This window comes from Anolis sagrei, chromosome 4, assembly GCF_037176765.1.
Source record: "Anolis sagrei isolate rAnoSag1 chromosome 4, rAnoSag1.mat, whole genome shotgun sequence".
Taxonomy (NCBI): domain Eukaryota; kingdom Metazoa; phylum Chordata; class Lepidosauria; order Squamata; family Dactyloidae; genus Anolis; species Anolis sagrei.
In genome coordinates, this window is record NC_090024.1 from 150,407,768 (window position 1) to 150,422,375 (window position 14,608).

Consider the following 14,608-nt stretch of genomic DNA (forward strand, 5'->3'; position numbering starts at 1 on the left):
CACCCCAGAGGCCTCTCTACCAGAGAAAGTGAGCAAAGGAAACTTTTATCTGTCCTTCGTCTCTGGAATCATACACAGCCTCTGTGACCGGAACTGAGCACAGCCTCCAAAGATGCCAAAAGATGGGAAAAGCCTATATAATACCTGTATCTGTTGCCTCTCTTGTCACTGTATAATCGGCATTGAATGTTTGCGGTATATGTGTTCTGTGATCTGCCATGAGTCCCCTTCGGGTTTTTTTTTTCATGTCAGGAGCAACTTGAGAAACTGCAATTTGCTTCTAATGTGAGAGAATCTGCCGTCTTCAAGGACATTGCCCAGGAGACGCCCTGGTGTTTTGATGTTTTACCAACCTTGTGGGAGGCTTCTCTCATGTCCCCACACGGAGAACTGGAGCTGACAAGGGGGCTCATCTGCACTCTCCCCAGATTCGAACCTGCAACCTGTCGATCTTCAGTCCTGCTGATACAAGGGTTTAACCCACTGCACCCCCGGGGGCTCCTCCCTTCAGGGTGAGAAGGGCAGAATATAAATACTGTAAATAAATAAATCAACCACCAACTAAAAGAACAACCAGTTACTTTCAAACTTTCAGTATGGATTTTGCGGTGGGGATATCAAGATAGTGCCTGGGTGGAGATCGGCCTAAGACCAATTAATAAATTATTATAATTTCTTGAAAGCAATATCATGAACACTGATTCTGTGGGGTTCCTTGTGCAAACAGGAAGGCAATCCAGCATCCCCCAAGTTGATAGAAAGTAAGGACACGTTAACGCTAAAGACATTGAAAGCAGCTTCCCAAGCACTTCCAAACCATGTCTCTGATGCTTCAAATGGCCAAAGATTAAGTAAGCTGTGATCCAATGACTCAAGGCCTCAATGACCTCAGTAACCTGGTAGTCCACCTCCAGATGTTTTGGGCTATAATCCCCATAGACTTCAGCCATTTGGCATGCTTACTGGGATAAATGAGAGTTATAGGCCAAAGCATCTGAAGAGATCTGGGTTGCCTATGAGGGACATTATATTACAGAACTCCCTGTTCTGGTTCTGTTTGTACTTGACAGTAATTTTCCAGAGTCTTCTTCTAACTGAAGGGTTTTTTTCTCATTAGGATGGGTGAACGAGTGGAATAAATGACTTTTTAAATACTTGCGGCCTCAGTTTTGCACGTCAATGTAAAATCCAGCTGTTAATGATTTTACCCTTTTGTTGTTTGTTGTTCCTATTTAGAAATTAAGCAACAGACTGTGACAAAATCCTGTTGAGTCCAGCAGAACCCAATGTTAGTCTTAAGGGCGCAATCCTTAAAACAATGAGTATGTTATATTGAACTATAGTGCGGGACAGATTTAAGACAACAGAAAGAGAAGAATCCAGCCCAGATTATGCCATTCCCAATTTGCAGACCCGGATTGGCTGAATTATTGATGTGTCCTTGCAAGGATATAAATATGAAAGTTTGTGGGGGGTTTTCCTTTGGCAAAAAAAAAAAATTAGGCTGGAGTTGCAAGCTGAAGATTTGACAAATTTAGTATGGCCTAAACTTTTATGGATTGGTGTCCACTTTTATGAGATGCAGAACACATTGTTCTCAAGTTTGGCAAATATATACTTATGCAATTATCGTAAGAGAAGATGGAAGAAGTAAATATTGCAGTCAGCTGGCCTTCTGTCAACACGGTTCAAGTTTAAAGGTAAGCAAAGCTCAGTGAGTCTTGCAATTTGTAACACTAGACTGACCGCCAGTTATCTGAAATAGAATGAGAAATGTAATTTAGGGTGAAGCCCTTGGAATTCTCAGCCAAAGAGGTTCTTGGCTTCCACAAACTACATTTCCCAGAATTCTGCAGGAGTAAATAGTAAAGTGCTAGGCTTGGGTGGTTTCGTTCGTTATTTTCGTAATTCGTTATTAATTCGTATTTAAATTAGCTTATGATCCGATATTGAGCCATGCAGGAGTAATTAAAAATCGAAACATTTTTTTCAATTTATTTCGAAATTGTTTCGAAATTGTTTCGAAATTGTTTCTGTATGTCTGGTGCAAGTTTTAGGGTTGTTGTTTGTTTTATCAGTGATAAAAAATAAATTATCACACCAACAGTCAACAACAGAGGGAGAGGGAAGCTTCAGAAGTTCCCCCTGTCCCATTTGGAGGGTTTTTAGCATATTGCGCAATCGCGTCCGCCATTAATGAATCGATCCATAATTGTTTCGTAATTGTTTCGTAATTTTACAAAATTTCGTATATTTTGAACTTTTTAAAAGAAAAACTTCGGAATTCTTTTAAAAAACGAAACGCAAAAACCCCCTAAAAACGAAACGAGTTTAGAACCAAATTTTTCCGTAGTTACCCAAGCCTAAAAGTGTGACTCTGCTTGAGAATACGAATGTGATATCATCCATGTACAAGAGCCAATGAACTTTTGGAAAATGGCATTCAAAACTTTTTGGGAAAACCAGGAATCTCCACAGGCTTTTGGAAGTGTGACCCTTTTGGGGATTAATTGGCATTCACACTATTTGGAATAATCTTAACCTTTTGGAAAAGCACAACCTTGTTAGAGATCGTAACCTTTTGGAAAAAAAGATTTTCCTGAGAAGAGTTAAAAACTCATTGGAGTAAAATCTTCTCCTTAGTGGTACACATCCACTTGTATTCATGCAAGATAATGAGGTTTCTCAGTTGTTAGACTGATATACCTAGATATCTCTTTTAGGAACTATTAGGAACAAAGATATGCCAATGCACAAAAACAGTAGTTTCAGAAGTGTTCTTTTCAGTGCCTCCACAAGGAATCGTCCAGTTGAGTTGTTTCGAACTATCAGAGGTTTGTTGAACCCCACCACCTGTGACGGGGTCCCTGGCCCTTCGACAGCCCGCTGTGAGGCATTTGCGTGGTTCTTCACAGATAAAGCCGTTCTGATTCACTCCGACCTGGATGTCACAGTTATTGCAGTCTCTGAAGATATAGCGAGAGCACCTACTTGTCCGGTTTTAATGGATTCATTTCAATTTGTGCAACTCGAGGATGTTGGCAAGATTCTCGGAGAGGTGAGGGCGACCACGTGAATCCTGGACCCCTGTCCATCCTGGCTGATAAAGGAAGCCAGAGGGGGTTTGGCAGAGTGGTTGGTCGCAAGGCTGAACAGGGTATAGAGTCACAGCCTGTGCTGGACGGGGTTACACTCCCCTTGAAGGCACAGGTTTGTAGCTTGGAGGTCCTCCTGTACTCGTCACTGAGCCTGGAATTCCAGATCACAGTGTTGGCCAGGGGAACTTTCGCACGATTAAAACTTGTGTGCCAGCTGCACCCGTAGCTTGGAAAGTCAGACTTCGCCATGGTGGTCAACGCTCTTGTTACATCTAGGATAGACTACTGCAATGCACTCTATGTGGGATTGCCTTTGAAGACTGCTCGGAAGCTTCAAATAGTCCAACGAGAGGTAGTCAGGTTAATAACTGGGGTGGCATACAGGGAGCACACAACTCCCATGTTATGCCAGCTCTACTGGCTGCCAGTTTGCTACCGGGCACAATTCAAAGTGCTGGCTTTGGCCTATAAAGCCCTAAATGGTCCTGGCCCAAATTACCTGTCTAAACGCATCTCCCCCTATGAACCATAGTGGAGATTAAGATCCCTCCGCAGAGGCCCTGCTCTCCTCCCCATCATTGTCAGAGGCGCAATTGGTAGGGACGGAGAGACAGGGCCTTCTTGGTGATTGCCCCCGGCTATGGTACTCCCTTCCTAGTGAGATCAGATCGGCCCCCCTCCCTTCTGTCCTTCAGAAGGACGGTAAAACTTGGCTGTGGGACCAATCTTTCAGGACAGGGCAATAAAGCAGCAATAGGAAAGATTACCAGGCCAATTAGATTTGATGCTGATGACCAAGACGGTTTTAAATGGTGTATTTTAATATTGAGATAAATGTTTTTAATGTTTATGTATGCTTATATGAATTCTTGTCCCAGCATTGAATGTTTGCCGTTTATATGCTGTGAGTCCCCTTCGGAATGAGAAGGATGGAATATAAATGTTTTAAATAAATAAATAAATAAATAAATAAATTAGGAGCCACATCCACTGTTTTAGTGCAGTGAGATGTATTCCACACTGGACATGAGTACACAGCAGCAGAGTAGCAAAGTGCAAGGGCAGATGTCTTCACTGTATCTGGTTGATAGTCAAGCCGTGCTTCTTGTAGGTCAGAGCATGGTCCAGAGTAGGCATGTAGCTGGGGGGGAGGGGCTTGAGGGACTTCAGCCTCCGCTGAAATTCTCAGGGTGGTCCGCGAGAAGGCCTTACTGGTACATAATTTAAACTATTATGTTTATTCATATCATGATCTGATCACCATGCTCACCAGCAAGCGAGAGTCCAAAAGTGGCAGGCTCAAACCCAGAACCTCAATCAATGGCTGATACCAAATGAGAGACTCCCCCCCCTGGGCACACAGAAAACTAGGCGACTTGGAAGGTGCTGAACAGACTGTGCTCTGGCACCACAAGATGCAGAGCCAACCTCAAGAAATGGGGCTACAAAGTGGAATCCACGACATGCGAGTGCGGAGAAGAGCAAACCACTGACCACCTGCTGCAATGCAACCTGAGCCCTGCCACATGCACAATGGAGGGCCTCCTTGCAGCAACACCAGAGGCACTCCAAGTGGCCAGATACTGGTCAAAGGACATTTAATCAACTACCAAGCTTGCAAATTCTGTGTTTTGACTGTTTGTTTTTGTTAAAAATGTAATACAAATGTCTGGTCGCTGATGACACAATAAATAAATAAATAAATAAATGCCATGCTCCATATATCCCATATGCATGGGGGTATTGGGGTAATGATACAAAAGGTTTGCTAGGGTAGACCCTCTCTTACTCAGACTCAGCCCCCCCCCCCCCGAATCAAACTCAGCCCCCCTGAATCAAACTCCCCCCTACCAATCAAAATCCTAGCTATGGGCATGGTCCAGGGTAACTCCCCACTGAGATACATTATATCAACTATGGGCAAACTTTGGCCCTCCAGGTATTTTGGGCATCAGCTCCCACCATTCCTAACAGCCAAAGTTTGCCCATTAGATGGGTGCATCAGTGTAGACCAGGCACGAGCAAGCTTGCGGCTGAGGGGGAAAGGAAGGGAGTTGGGGCCAGGAATGGTGGGAGTTGAAGTCCAAAACACCCGGAGGGCCGAAGTTTTCCCATGCCTGGTGTGGACCCATACAATGCCTTTTGAACTGCACTGGATTGTATTGAGTTTGCTGCTTCACTGTCTATAGGGCAGCCCAAGCTGCATTGCCTGGCAGGGCAGATCCATCCCAACCAAGCCTTTGGGATGAGGGATCTTTCAAAACCCTGGAGGGGAACCAAGAAGAGGCCGCTTCCGAAATCCTGCCCCGAAACGTTGCGTAACGTAGAAGAATGTGTGGAGACCCAGCAAAAAAAGGGGGAGGAAGGGAAAGAAAGATAAACAAGGGGATCGAAAATACTTCTGAGCATACTTGGTCTTCTGAGTCAACAGGGATCTCTCCAAAGGAGAAAGGCACGACTCTCTCCAGAAGAGGAAACTAGAGGAGCTGATCCCCCAACTGCAACCCGGACGCATCTAAGGAAATGCAGTTGTGAGAGAAGGAGGAGGAGGAGGAGGAGGAGGGGGCGGGGACTGGCAAAGCCCCGCCTCCCCCGCCAGTGGACCAATGGGGACGCCTCTGATGCTGTGAGTGACGGGCCGAAGTCCCCCGCCGAAGGGAAGCCCAGAGTGCGGGCGCTGCGAGTTGGTTCTTCTCCTCCTCCTTCTTGACTGTCGCTCGCTTTCTCCCGGGACGATCGCGGAGACTCTGGAGAAGGAGAGAGAGAGAAAGAGAGGGGAAAGGAGGGAGAGGAGAGGAGCGGGCCGCCCCTGGCTCCTTCTACCACAGCGGAGGATGCGGATGGAGTAGAAAGCAAAGGGAAGGGAAGACAAAGTTGCCTCCTTTGAACTCCGGAGTGGCTTCCTGGCGCTTTGACAGCTCTCTGGGGAGAGGTAAGGCGATCCTGATCCTGCCCGGGCTCATTCCCTCTCTTTTTGGGTGCATTTAACTCGGTTTGACAACGCTTTCGCTTAGTGCAGGGTTTAGATCAATCCTGGGCAGCAGACCTTGCCAAAACTACAAGTTTCTTGATGCCACAGCATTCATGTCACCGTGCCGGAGCAGCGAGGGATTTCCCCGCCTTGGGCGAGGGCAGAGGAAGCGCTTGCGTGCAGAGCCTTTCTTTTTTCTTGCTTTCTTTCTTTTTTTCCTCCCTTTGGTCGGGGGAAGGGAGGGGGTGTTCTCCGGCTGCTTCTCTCTCCTTCCCTCTCTCCCTCTCTCCCTCCTTCCTCGGAGTTGGACGGAGGCTGGGAAACAGGCATTGCTTTGGACTGGGGTGCATCCACATTCTGGTTTCATAGAATCATAGAATTGGAAGAGACCTCATGGGCCATCCAGTCCAACCCCCTGCCAAGAAGCAGGAAAATTGCATTCAAAGCACCCCCGACAGATAACCATCCAGCCTCTGTTTAAAAGCTTCCAAAGAAGGAGCCTCCATCACACTCCGGGACAGAGAGTTCCACTGCTGAACAGCGCTCACAGTTCTTCCTCATGTTCAGATGGAATCTCCTTTCTTGTAGTTTGAAGCCATTATTCTGCGTCCTGGTCTCCAGGGAAGCAGAAAACAAGCTTTCACCCTCCTCCCTATGACTTCCCCTCACATATTTATACATGGCTATCATGTCTCCTCTCCCCCTTCTCTTCTTCAGGCTAAACATGTCCAGCTCCTTAAGCCGCTCCTCATGGGGCTTGTTCTCCAGACCCTTGATCATTTTAGTCCTCCTCTGGACACATTCCAGCTTGACAATATCTCTCTTCAATTGTGGTGCCCAACTGGTTCTGGAGAACATTTTAGTCACCCTTCTCTGGGCACATTCCAGCTTGTTTGACCCCACTCAGGCTGCCATGGCTCAGTGCTATGGAATCGTATCACTTACACTTCCTTGAGGCATCAAGGCTAAAGACCATGCCAATCTACAACTGCAAGGATCTCATAACATTCAGCCAGGGCAGTTCAAGTGGAGCCAAAACTGCATTAATTCGATAGTAGAGATTGTACCCAGGAGCAAGGCGGCTGAGACCCTCTGCTCCCTTGATCGGAGATGCCATCTTCTTTCCTGGAAAGCAGGAAGAGTTGGTCAGCCTCTCATAGGCTGGATCTAGATAAAGGTAAAGGTTTCCCCTTGACATTAAGTCTAGTCGTGTCCGACTCTGAGGGTTGGTGGTCATCTCCATTTCTAAGCTGAAGAGCCAGCATTGTCCATAGACGCCTCTGAGATCATGTGGCCAGCATGACTGCATAAATGCCGTTATCTTTCCACTGGAGCAGTACCTATTGATTTACTCACATTTGTATGGTTTCAAACTGCTAGGTTGGCAGAAGCTGGGGCTAACTGCGGGAGCTCACCAGCTCCCCAGATTCGAACTGCCAATCTTTCAGTAAGTAAGTTCAGCAGCTCAGTGGTTTAACCTGCTATGTCACCAGGGGTTCTGGGAGGCTGGATCTACACTGTGCTGTAATCCCATGATTGGATCCCAGATTATGTGGTTTGAAGTGAATGCTCCTGGTAGCACAGTGGGTTAAACCGCTGAGCTGCTGAACTTGCTGACTGAAAGGTCGCAGGTTCAAATCTGGGGAGCAGGGTGAGCTCCCACTGTTAGCCTGAGTTTCTACCAACCTAGAAGTTCAAAAACCTATCAATGTGAGTAGATGAATAGGTACCGCTTCTGCAGGAAGGTAACAGCATTCCATGCTGTCATGCTGGCCACATGACCTTGGAGGCATTATGGACAATGCTGGCTCTTTGGCTTAGAAATGGAGATGAGCACCACCCCCAGAGTCAGACACGACTAGATTTAATGTCAAGGGGGAACCTTTACTTTTACCTTTACATTGCCAGATCCTGGGATATAGGGCAGTGTAGATGCAGCATTAGAAAGTTGCCGTGAGTGCCTCTCTTGACAGATTTTTTTTCATTGTGTCAGAAGTGACTTGAGAAACTGCAAGTCGCTTCTGGCATGAGAGAATTGGCCATCTGCAGAGACGTTGCCCAGGAGACGCCCAGATGTGTTACTATCTTGTGGGAGTCTTGACAGATGAAGTGAGAGGAAGGACAGCACTAGGATCAAGCGCATGCCTGGATGGAGGGCCCCTAAGGATACAATCTGCACACTGTCCAGTTAAGGTAGTTCAACACCACTTGAACCTTCATGGCTCAACACTGCACAATCGTGGGAGTTGTCGTTTCACCAGGTCTTTGGCCTTCTCTGCCAAGGAGGGCTGGTACAGGAGACATAGCACTGAGCCATGGCAGCTACAGTGATGCCAAACTGCAATAGTTTGACAGCATAGATGCACAAGTTAGAAAATCTCTGACAGACTTTTCAGTAGCGTAAACCCACATGAAAATAACAGCACTTGTCCCTTCCCCATTATTTCTTTGGATTAGAGTATTTGTCCCTTTCCCTCCAGCCAAAAAAAAGGTCCCAGGGCACCTTGTTATTGGTTTGGTAGTAGGCTTTCAAGTCATTTCCGACTTATGGCAACCCTATCACAGTGTTGTTTTTTTTAGAGTATTAGAGTTTTTTAGAGCAGCAGAATGTGTTTGGAATGAGGTTTGCCTTTGCTTTCCACTGAGGCTGAGAGAGTGTCACCCAGTAAGTTTCCATGGTCAAGTGGAGATTCGAACCCACTACAACCACACTGTAGAATTAATGTTGTTTGACTCCACTTGAACTGCTATGGCTCAATGCTATGGAGTCATGGGATTTGTAGTTCAGTGAGGTACCGGCATTCTTTGGCAGAGAAGGCTAAAGACCTTGCAAAATGGCAGCTCTCATATTTCACAACACAGAGTGGGATCAAACTGCATTCATTCGACAGTGTAGATCAGTGGTTCTCGACTGGTGGGTCCTCAATTGTTTTGGCCTACAACTCTCAGAAATCCCAGCCAGTTAACCATCTGTCAGTATTTCTGGGAGCTGAAGGGCAAAACATCTGGGGATCCACAGGTGTAGATGCACCCCAACACGAAAGCAACGGCACCATGCTGCGTCTCCCAAAGTGGCTCAGCAATGATTGCTTTGACAGTTTCCTGGCTCAGCTCCAGAGTAACATGCTGTGGCAGATTCCTCCAGTGGGCACGCAAACCCAATGCTGCAGCAGGAAGCAACCTGTTTACATCTGGTCGACCGCTGCTTTCTGTTGGACTTTCAATTGAAGCAAAACAAATCCCCTCCCCGCCTCCCAAACTACACATTAACTCATGTTGGTTTGCTTGGAAGTAATTGAGCATAAACCTTAGTTGACTCTTTGGTGCGTCAATTGATATACAAGTTGATATACGGATTTGGGCGAGAGACCAAAGCAGTTATATTATTCCCTCCGTGTTGTTTACTATTACACAACTGCTACTATTACGCTCTTGAATTCTTGGCTGTGATTGCAGGTTTGATTTGCAAGGCATTTGAACAATGTCACTCTTCCTATGTTTAGATTTTGAGAAATGCCTTTTAAGCTTCAGGGACCATAGTCTCACTCAACCGTAGTCCTTCAGCAGTATGAAAGTAACAACTAGACAAGTCCTTACAATTCAGCAAATAAAGTGGTTTGGTCAGAATGGTGTTTTTTCTTTTATTTCTCAAAAAAGCTCCCAATTTTAAGTGGATTTTATTCATGGGTTGCTACACGCTTGTGACCTTAAGAAGTTTACTCAACTTGCAGTGCCTCTTGGAGCAATTTGATGGGTGCGTGTTCAGAATAAATTAATTATAGCTGCCCAATACTATAAAGGAGTTCTGTTTGGGAGAAGGGAGGAACCCTATATACGCTTATTTAGAAATACATTTAGTTATATTCAGTGTAATCTCCTCTCAAGTAAACTTTCATAGGATTGTAAAGTTGTGTTTATGTGTCTTCAAGATGAATTTGACATGTGGTGACTGTTTCCTAAGGTTTTCCTGGGAAAATTTATTGATGTTGCCTTCTAGACCGAGAGGGCCTGACTTTCCCAAGGTCACCAAAAGAGTTTTCATGGTTGGTGGATTTCCGTAGTCCTAAAATGCATCTGCAGTGTTGAATTAATGCAGTTAGACACCACTTTAATTGCCATGGCATAAGGCTATGGAATCTTGTGAGTTGTGTTTTGGTGAGGCACCAACACCTTTTGTCAGAGACAGTCAACTCTTGTACAACTCCAATGATTCCATAGGATTGAGCCATGGCAGTTCAAGTGGTGTCAAACTGCATTAATTCAACAGTGTAGATGCACCTCTAGTCACACACTCAAATCATTACACCACCTTGTTTCTTACTAAAGAGTTAGAAGTGTGTTTCGGAATTGCTGGAAGGAATAAAAGGCAATAGTACATTGTGAAGAAGGCTGTGAAAAACAGCTACAATTTCATGCACACAGTGCTGAGAATAAGAGTACATAGGGTTCCCCCCTTCTCCCAAACAAGAGACATTACTTCTAAGTTATCAAACATACATTTGGTCTATAAACCCCTGATGAATGCAGCTTTGCTTTATGAATTTCTGTGTGATCTGTAATTTTGTAGCACTGACAGACTTGGATCAAATAACAGCCACTATACTATGTGCTTTGGATTACTTGGAAATCAAATAATTTTGTGGTGATTTCTGATGTTTCACTCTTACGAAGTTGCTCAGCTTGATGGAAACTAATCTTGATACTTCCAAAGTGTTTGGTTGTATGTTGATAGAGTCTGGATGGAAATAATCAGTGATGGCATTAGCCATGATGTAGATAAACAGGAATTGGGCAGATGTCTTCTGACTTTATTTTATACTTCAAAATGTATTTGTTTTGCATGAACTCTTCAGCTGTTAGCATTTTCTTTTTTTTCCCTTTTTGCTTTTATTTAGATTTTCTGTTAATATCTTTTAAGCATCTAAGAAAACACACAAAATGTATTGGAAAGGTAAAGGTTTCCCTCTGACATTAAGTCCAGTTGTGTCTGATTCTGGGGGGTGGTGCTCATCTCCATTTCTAAGCCGAAGAGCTGGTGTTGTCCTAGACACCTCCAAGGTTATGTGGCTGGTATGATTGCATGGTGCACCGTTATCTTCCTGCCAGAGCAGGACCTATTGATCTATTCACATTTGCATGTTTATGAACTGCTAGGTTGGCAGAAGCTAGAGCTAATAGTGGGAGCTCACCCCTCTCCCCAGATTCAAACCATCGACCTTTTGATCAGCAAGTTCAGCAGCTCAGAGGTTTAACCCACTGCACCACTGGGGGCTTCTGTATTGGAAAGATAATAGCTTAATAACAGAGTATATACTCTGGATACGCAAAGTCTGAGGTTCAATCTTAGGTAGTATTTTAAAACACGTATGTTTGATCACAGGACCACAGGACCCGTGGCTACAGAGGCTACACTCAGTGTTTTGTGTGGTCTAGAACACAGCACAACCTGAATGTATGTACAAATAATAATAATAATAATAATAATAAACAAAGTATGGATTGTAGATGTTGCAATCCTAGGTGACAGCAGGATTGAAGAGAAACAACTGGAAAAGCTGACACGATATGAGGATTTAAAGATTGAACTGCAAAGACTCTGGCACAAGCCAGTCAAGTTGGTCCCAGTGGTGATCAGCACACTGGGTGCAGTGCCTAAAGACCTTGGCCTGCACTTAAACACAATCGGCGCTAACAAAATTACCATTTGCTAGCTGCAGAAGGCCACCTTACTGGGATCTGCATGCATTATTCGCCGATACATCACACAGTCCTAGACACTTGGGAAGTATCCGATATGTGATCCAATACAGCAGCCAGCAGAATGTCTGCTGTGGACTCATCTTGTTGTTTTCCAAATAATAATAATACTTTATTTGTAGCCCACCCTATCTCTCCAGGGGGACTCAGGGCAACTCACAACATGATGTTGGACTGCAGTTCCTATAATCCCCTGTAGCTAGCCATACTGGATGGGGCTGATATGCGTTTATGTATTTACATAAATAAAAGACATACACAGTGTTTATATCTCACCTTCAACCAAAAAAAAATAAATCCTAGAGTGGCTTACAAATCGTGAATAAGGCTGTTCTCTGCCCTCAGTTTTATAGCCTTAATAAGATACGATATGTAAGGAAAATAAAACAGCAGTGGGAGAGCAGAAACAAAGAAGTATGAAAAGGGTCCCAGGTTCATAATCCCCAATTGTTTTAGAGAACGGAAAGTCATGTGCTTCAACACACTTCCACTGTATGCTGAGTTAGCAAGATCTGTTATAGAACAGCTATCTTCTACCTCCAAAGAGAGTTTCTGTTTTCTTAGGATACGAAGAGTATGGTGCCAGGGTTGCTGTGTTTCCAGCCATGTAAGCCTTCGACAACAGTATGGTGCCATTTGGAATGTCATTTGAATAGAAATTTCATTATGAAAATAGTTACATATTTATAATCTCCTAACAGATCCTTAATTAAAACATAACAATATATACCAGAACAGAGTAGGTACGATTAAATTAATAGGCTTAGTATTGTGGTCTAAAAACCGTAAAAATATCAGATCTTGTCTCATCTTGGAAGCTAAGCTGAATCAGCTCTGGTTAGTACCTGGGTGAGACACTATTAATGAAAACCAGGTGCTGTGGGCTATATTTCAGAGGAAGGAACTGACAAAATCTACTTTGAGTATTCATAGGGTCATCACAAGACAGCAAGCACTCTTCCTTTTTTCTCACATGACAGTCTTTATGTAATCATAGTTCTTTCAAAGAGTTCTTAACACCAGCATGCGATTTTCAGTTCAGAACTTAGAAAAGTTTTCTTTATTACTGCTTCCAGAATAGCCAAGCCAATATGGAAGGTGGGGGATTCTGGGAGTTGTAGTTAAAACAATAACATTTCAAAGCTCTGCTTCAGATTTTGCCATGGCAGAGAGCACATTTGGCTCCTCGTTTTACTGCTACAGGCTGAGGAGCTGAAAAAATAGAGCCAGACATTTGCTAATTTAGCCAAAAGAGTCTCACAGGGCAGAAAATCCGCAGTGAAGAATCTTAATTTTTGAAACTCTGTTACTAAAACAAAAGGATATTAACCTTGAGGGCAAATGGCAAACTTTATCTCTTCTCCCAGAGTCGGGGAAGGGATTCTCTTTCTCTGAAAACCAGGAGAGTCTTTGAGATGTATTAGTCATTATAGCAGGTTTTGTGTTTTTAATTCCAGATTTGTTGCTTGGAGGTTGGAGAGAGGACCTGTTTTAACATCCAAAAAGGTGCATTGCTTTTGCTTTCTACTCCAAGCAGGACAAGGGAAAACTGTGCTAGAAGCTCAGGGCAATATGAGTGGCAGCGATTGATCTCCCCCTCCATTGAAGTCAAAATTGGTCACTTAATATCTATGTCTACAAATGCATTTGAGCAGGCAGCTATTCTCCTATCCGGTGTCATCTTTAGTGCTTTTTCATATTTGGTCCTTGCTCATTAAAGCTCTTTTCTCTGTGTGTGTTTGTGCGTGTGGCTTCAAGTTCCTGGTTGACTTATGACAGTCACATGAATTTCAGGGTTTTCTTAGGCAAGGAATATTCAGAGGGGATTTTGCCTGTTCCTTCCTTTGAAATGTAGGCTACAGTACTTGAAGTTTGTTGGCAGACTCCTTTAGGGTTTTCAGGAATACTATGAATGATCATATCCTAAATTAACCTGTTTTTTTTTAATTCAGTGGCTATATTCAGTGTTTTATGTGGTCCAGGACCCAACACAACCTGAATGTGTGTACATATAATAATACTACTAATTTTAAAATAATAATAATAATAATAATAATAATAATAATAATAATAGGTAAAGGTAAAGGTTTCCCCTTGACATTAAGTCTGGTCAAGTTTGACTCTGGGGTATGGTGCTCATCTCAATTTCTAAGCTGAAGAGCCGCCATTGTCCGAAGATGCCTCCTAGGTCACTGCATGGAGTGCTGTTACCTTCCCGCCAGAGTGGTACTTATTAATCTACTCACATTTGCATGTTTTTGAACTGCTAGGTTGGCAGAAGATGGGGCTAACAGTGGGAACTCACCCCGCTCCCCGGATTCAAACCACCAACCTTTTGGCTTCTGGATTATGTGATATTAATGTTTTATATTTATATGTTTTAATTCCATGTTTAAATGTCTAGATGTTGTTGCTTCTCTATGAAATATGGTTTAATTTAATTTATAGCTATATGTTACTGTTGTTTTATGCTAGGTTTTTTATATGTTGTAAGGCACTGAATTTTTGCTGTAAACTTCTTGGACATGGATTTGAGTCACCCTGGGGGAGAAAAGTGGTATATAAATGAAGTAAATAAATAATAAATAAATAAATTCAGCAGCTCCGCAGTTTAACCCGCTGCACCACTGGGGGCTCCATAATAATGCTTTATTTGTAGCCCACTCTATCTCCTTAGGGGGACTTAGGGCAGTTCACAACACAATAATGGCAAACATTCAATGCCAAAATTGAATAATAAATATTTTGTTATTTAATAGTCACATCTATATGTTCTGCCATG

At 43.8% G+C, this 14,608-nt stretch overlaps 1 protein-coding gene across 2 annotated transcripts in view; it reads left to right on the plus strand.

Annotated features, from left to right (window-relative positions):
• The first annotated feature begins 5,721 nt into the window (after window positions 1-5,721).
• Window positions 5,722-14,608, plus strand: part of TGFBR3 (transforming growth factor beta receptor 3) — a 192,106-nt gene continuing 183,219 nt past the window's right edge. Inside the window, exon 1 of one of the 2 annotated variants that reach the window (XM_060773914.2) lies at window positions 5,722-6,030. The gene's annotated coding sequence lies outside the window, so the exon portion shown is untranslated. The remainder of the gene's footprint in view (window positions 6,031-14,608) is intronic. The other variant, XM_060773913.2, reaches the window with a different exon arrangement.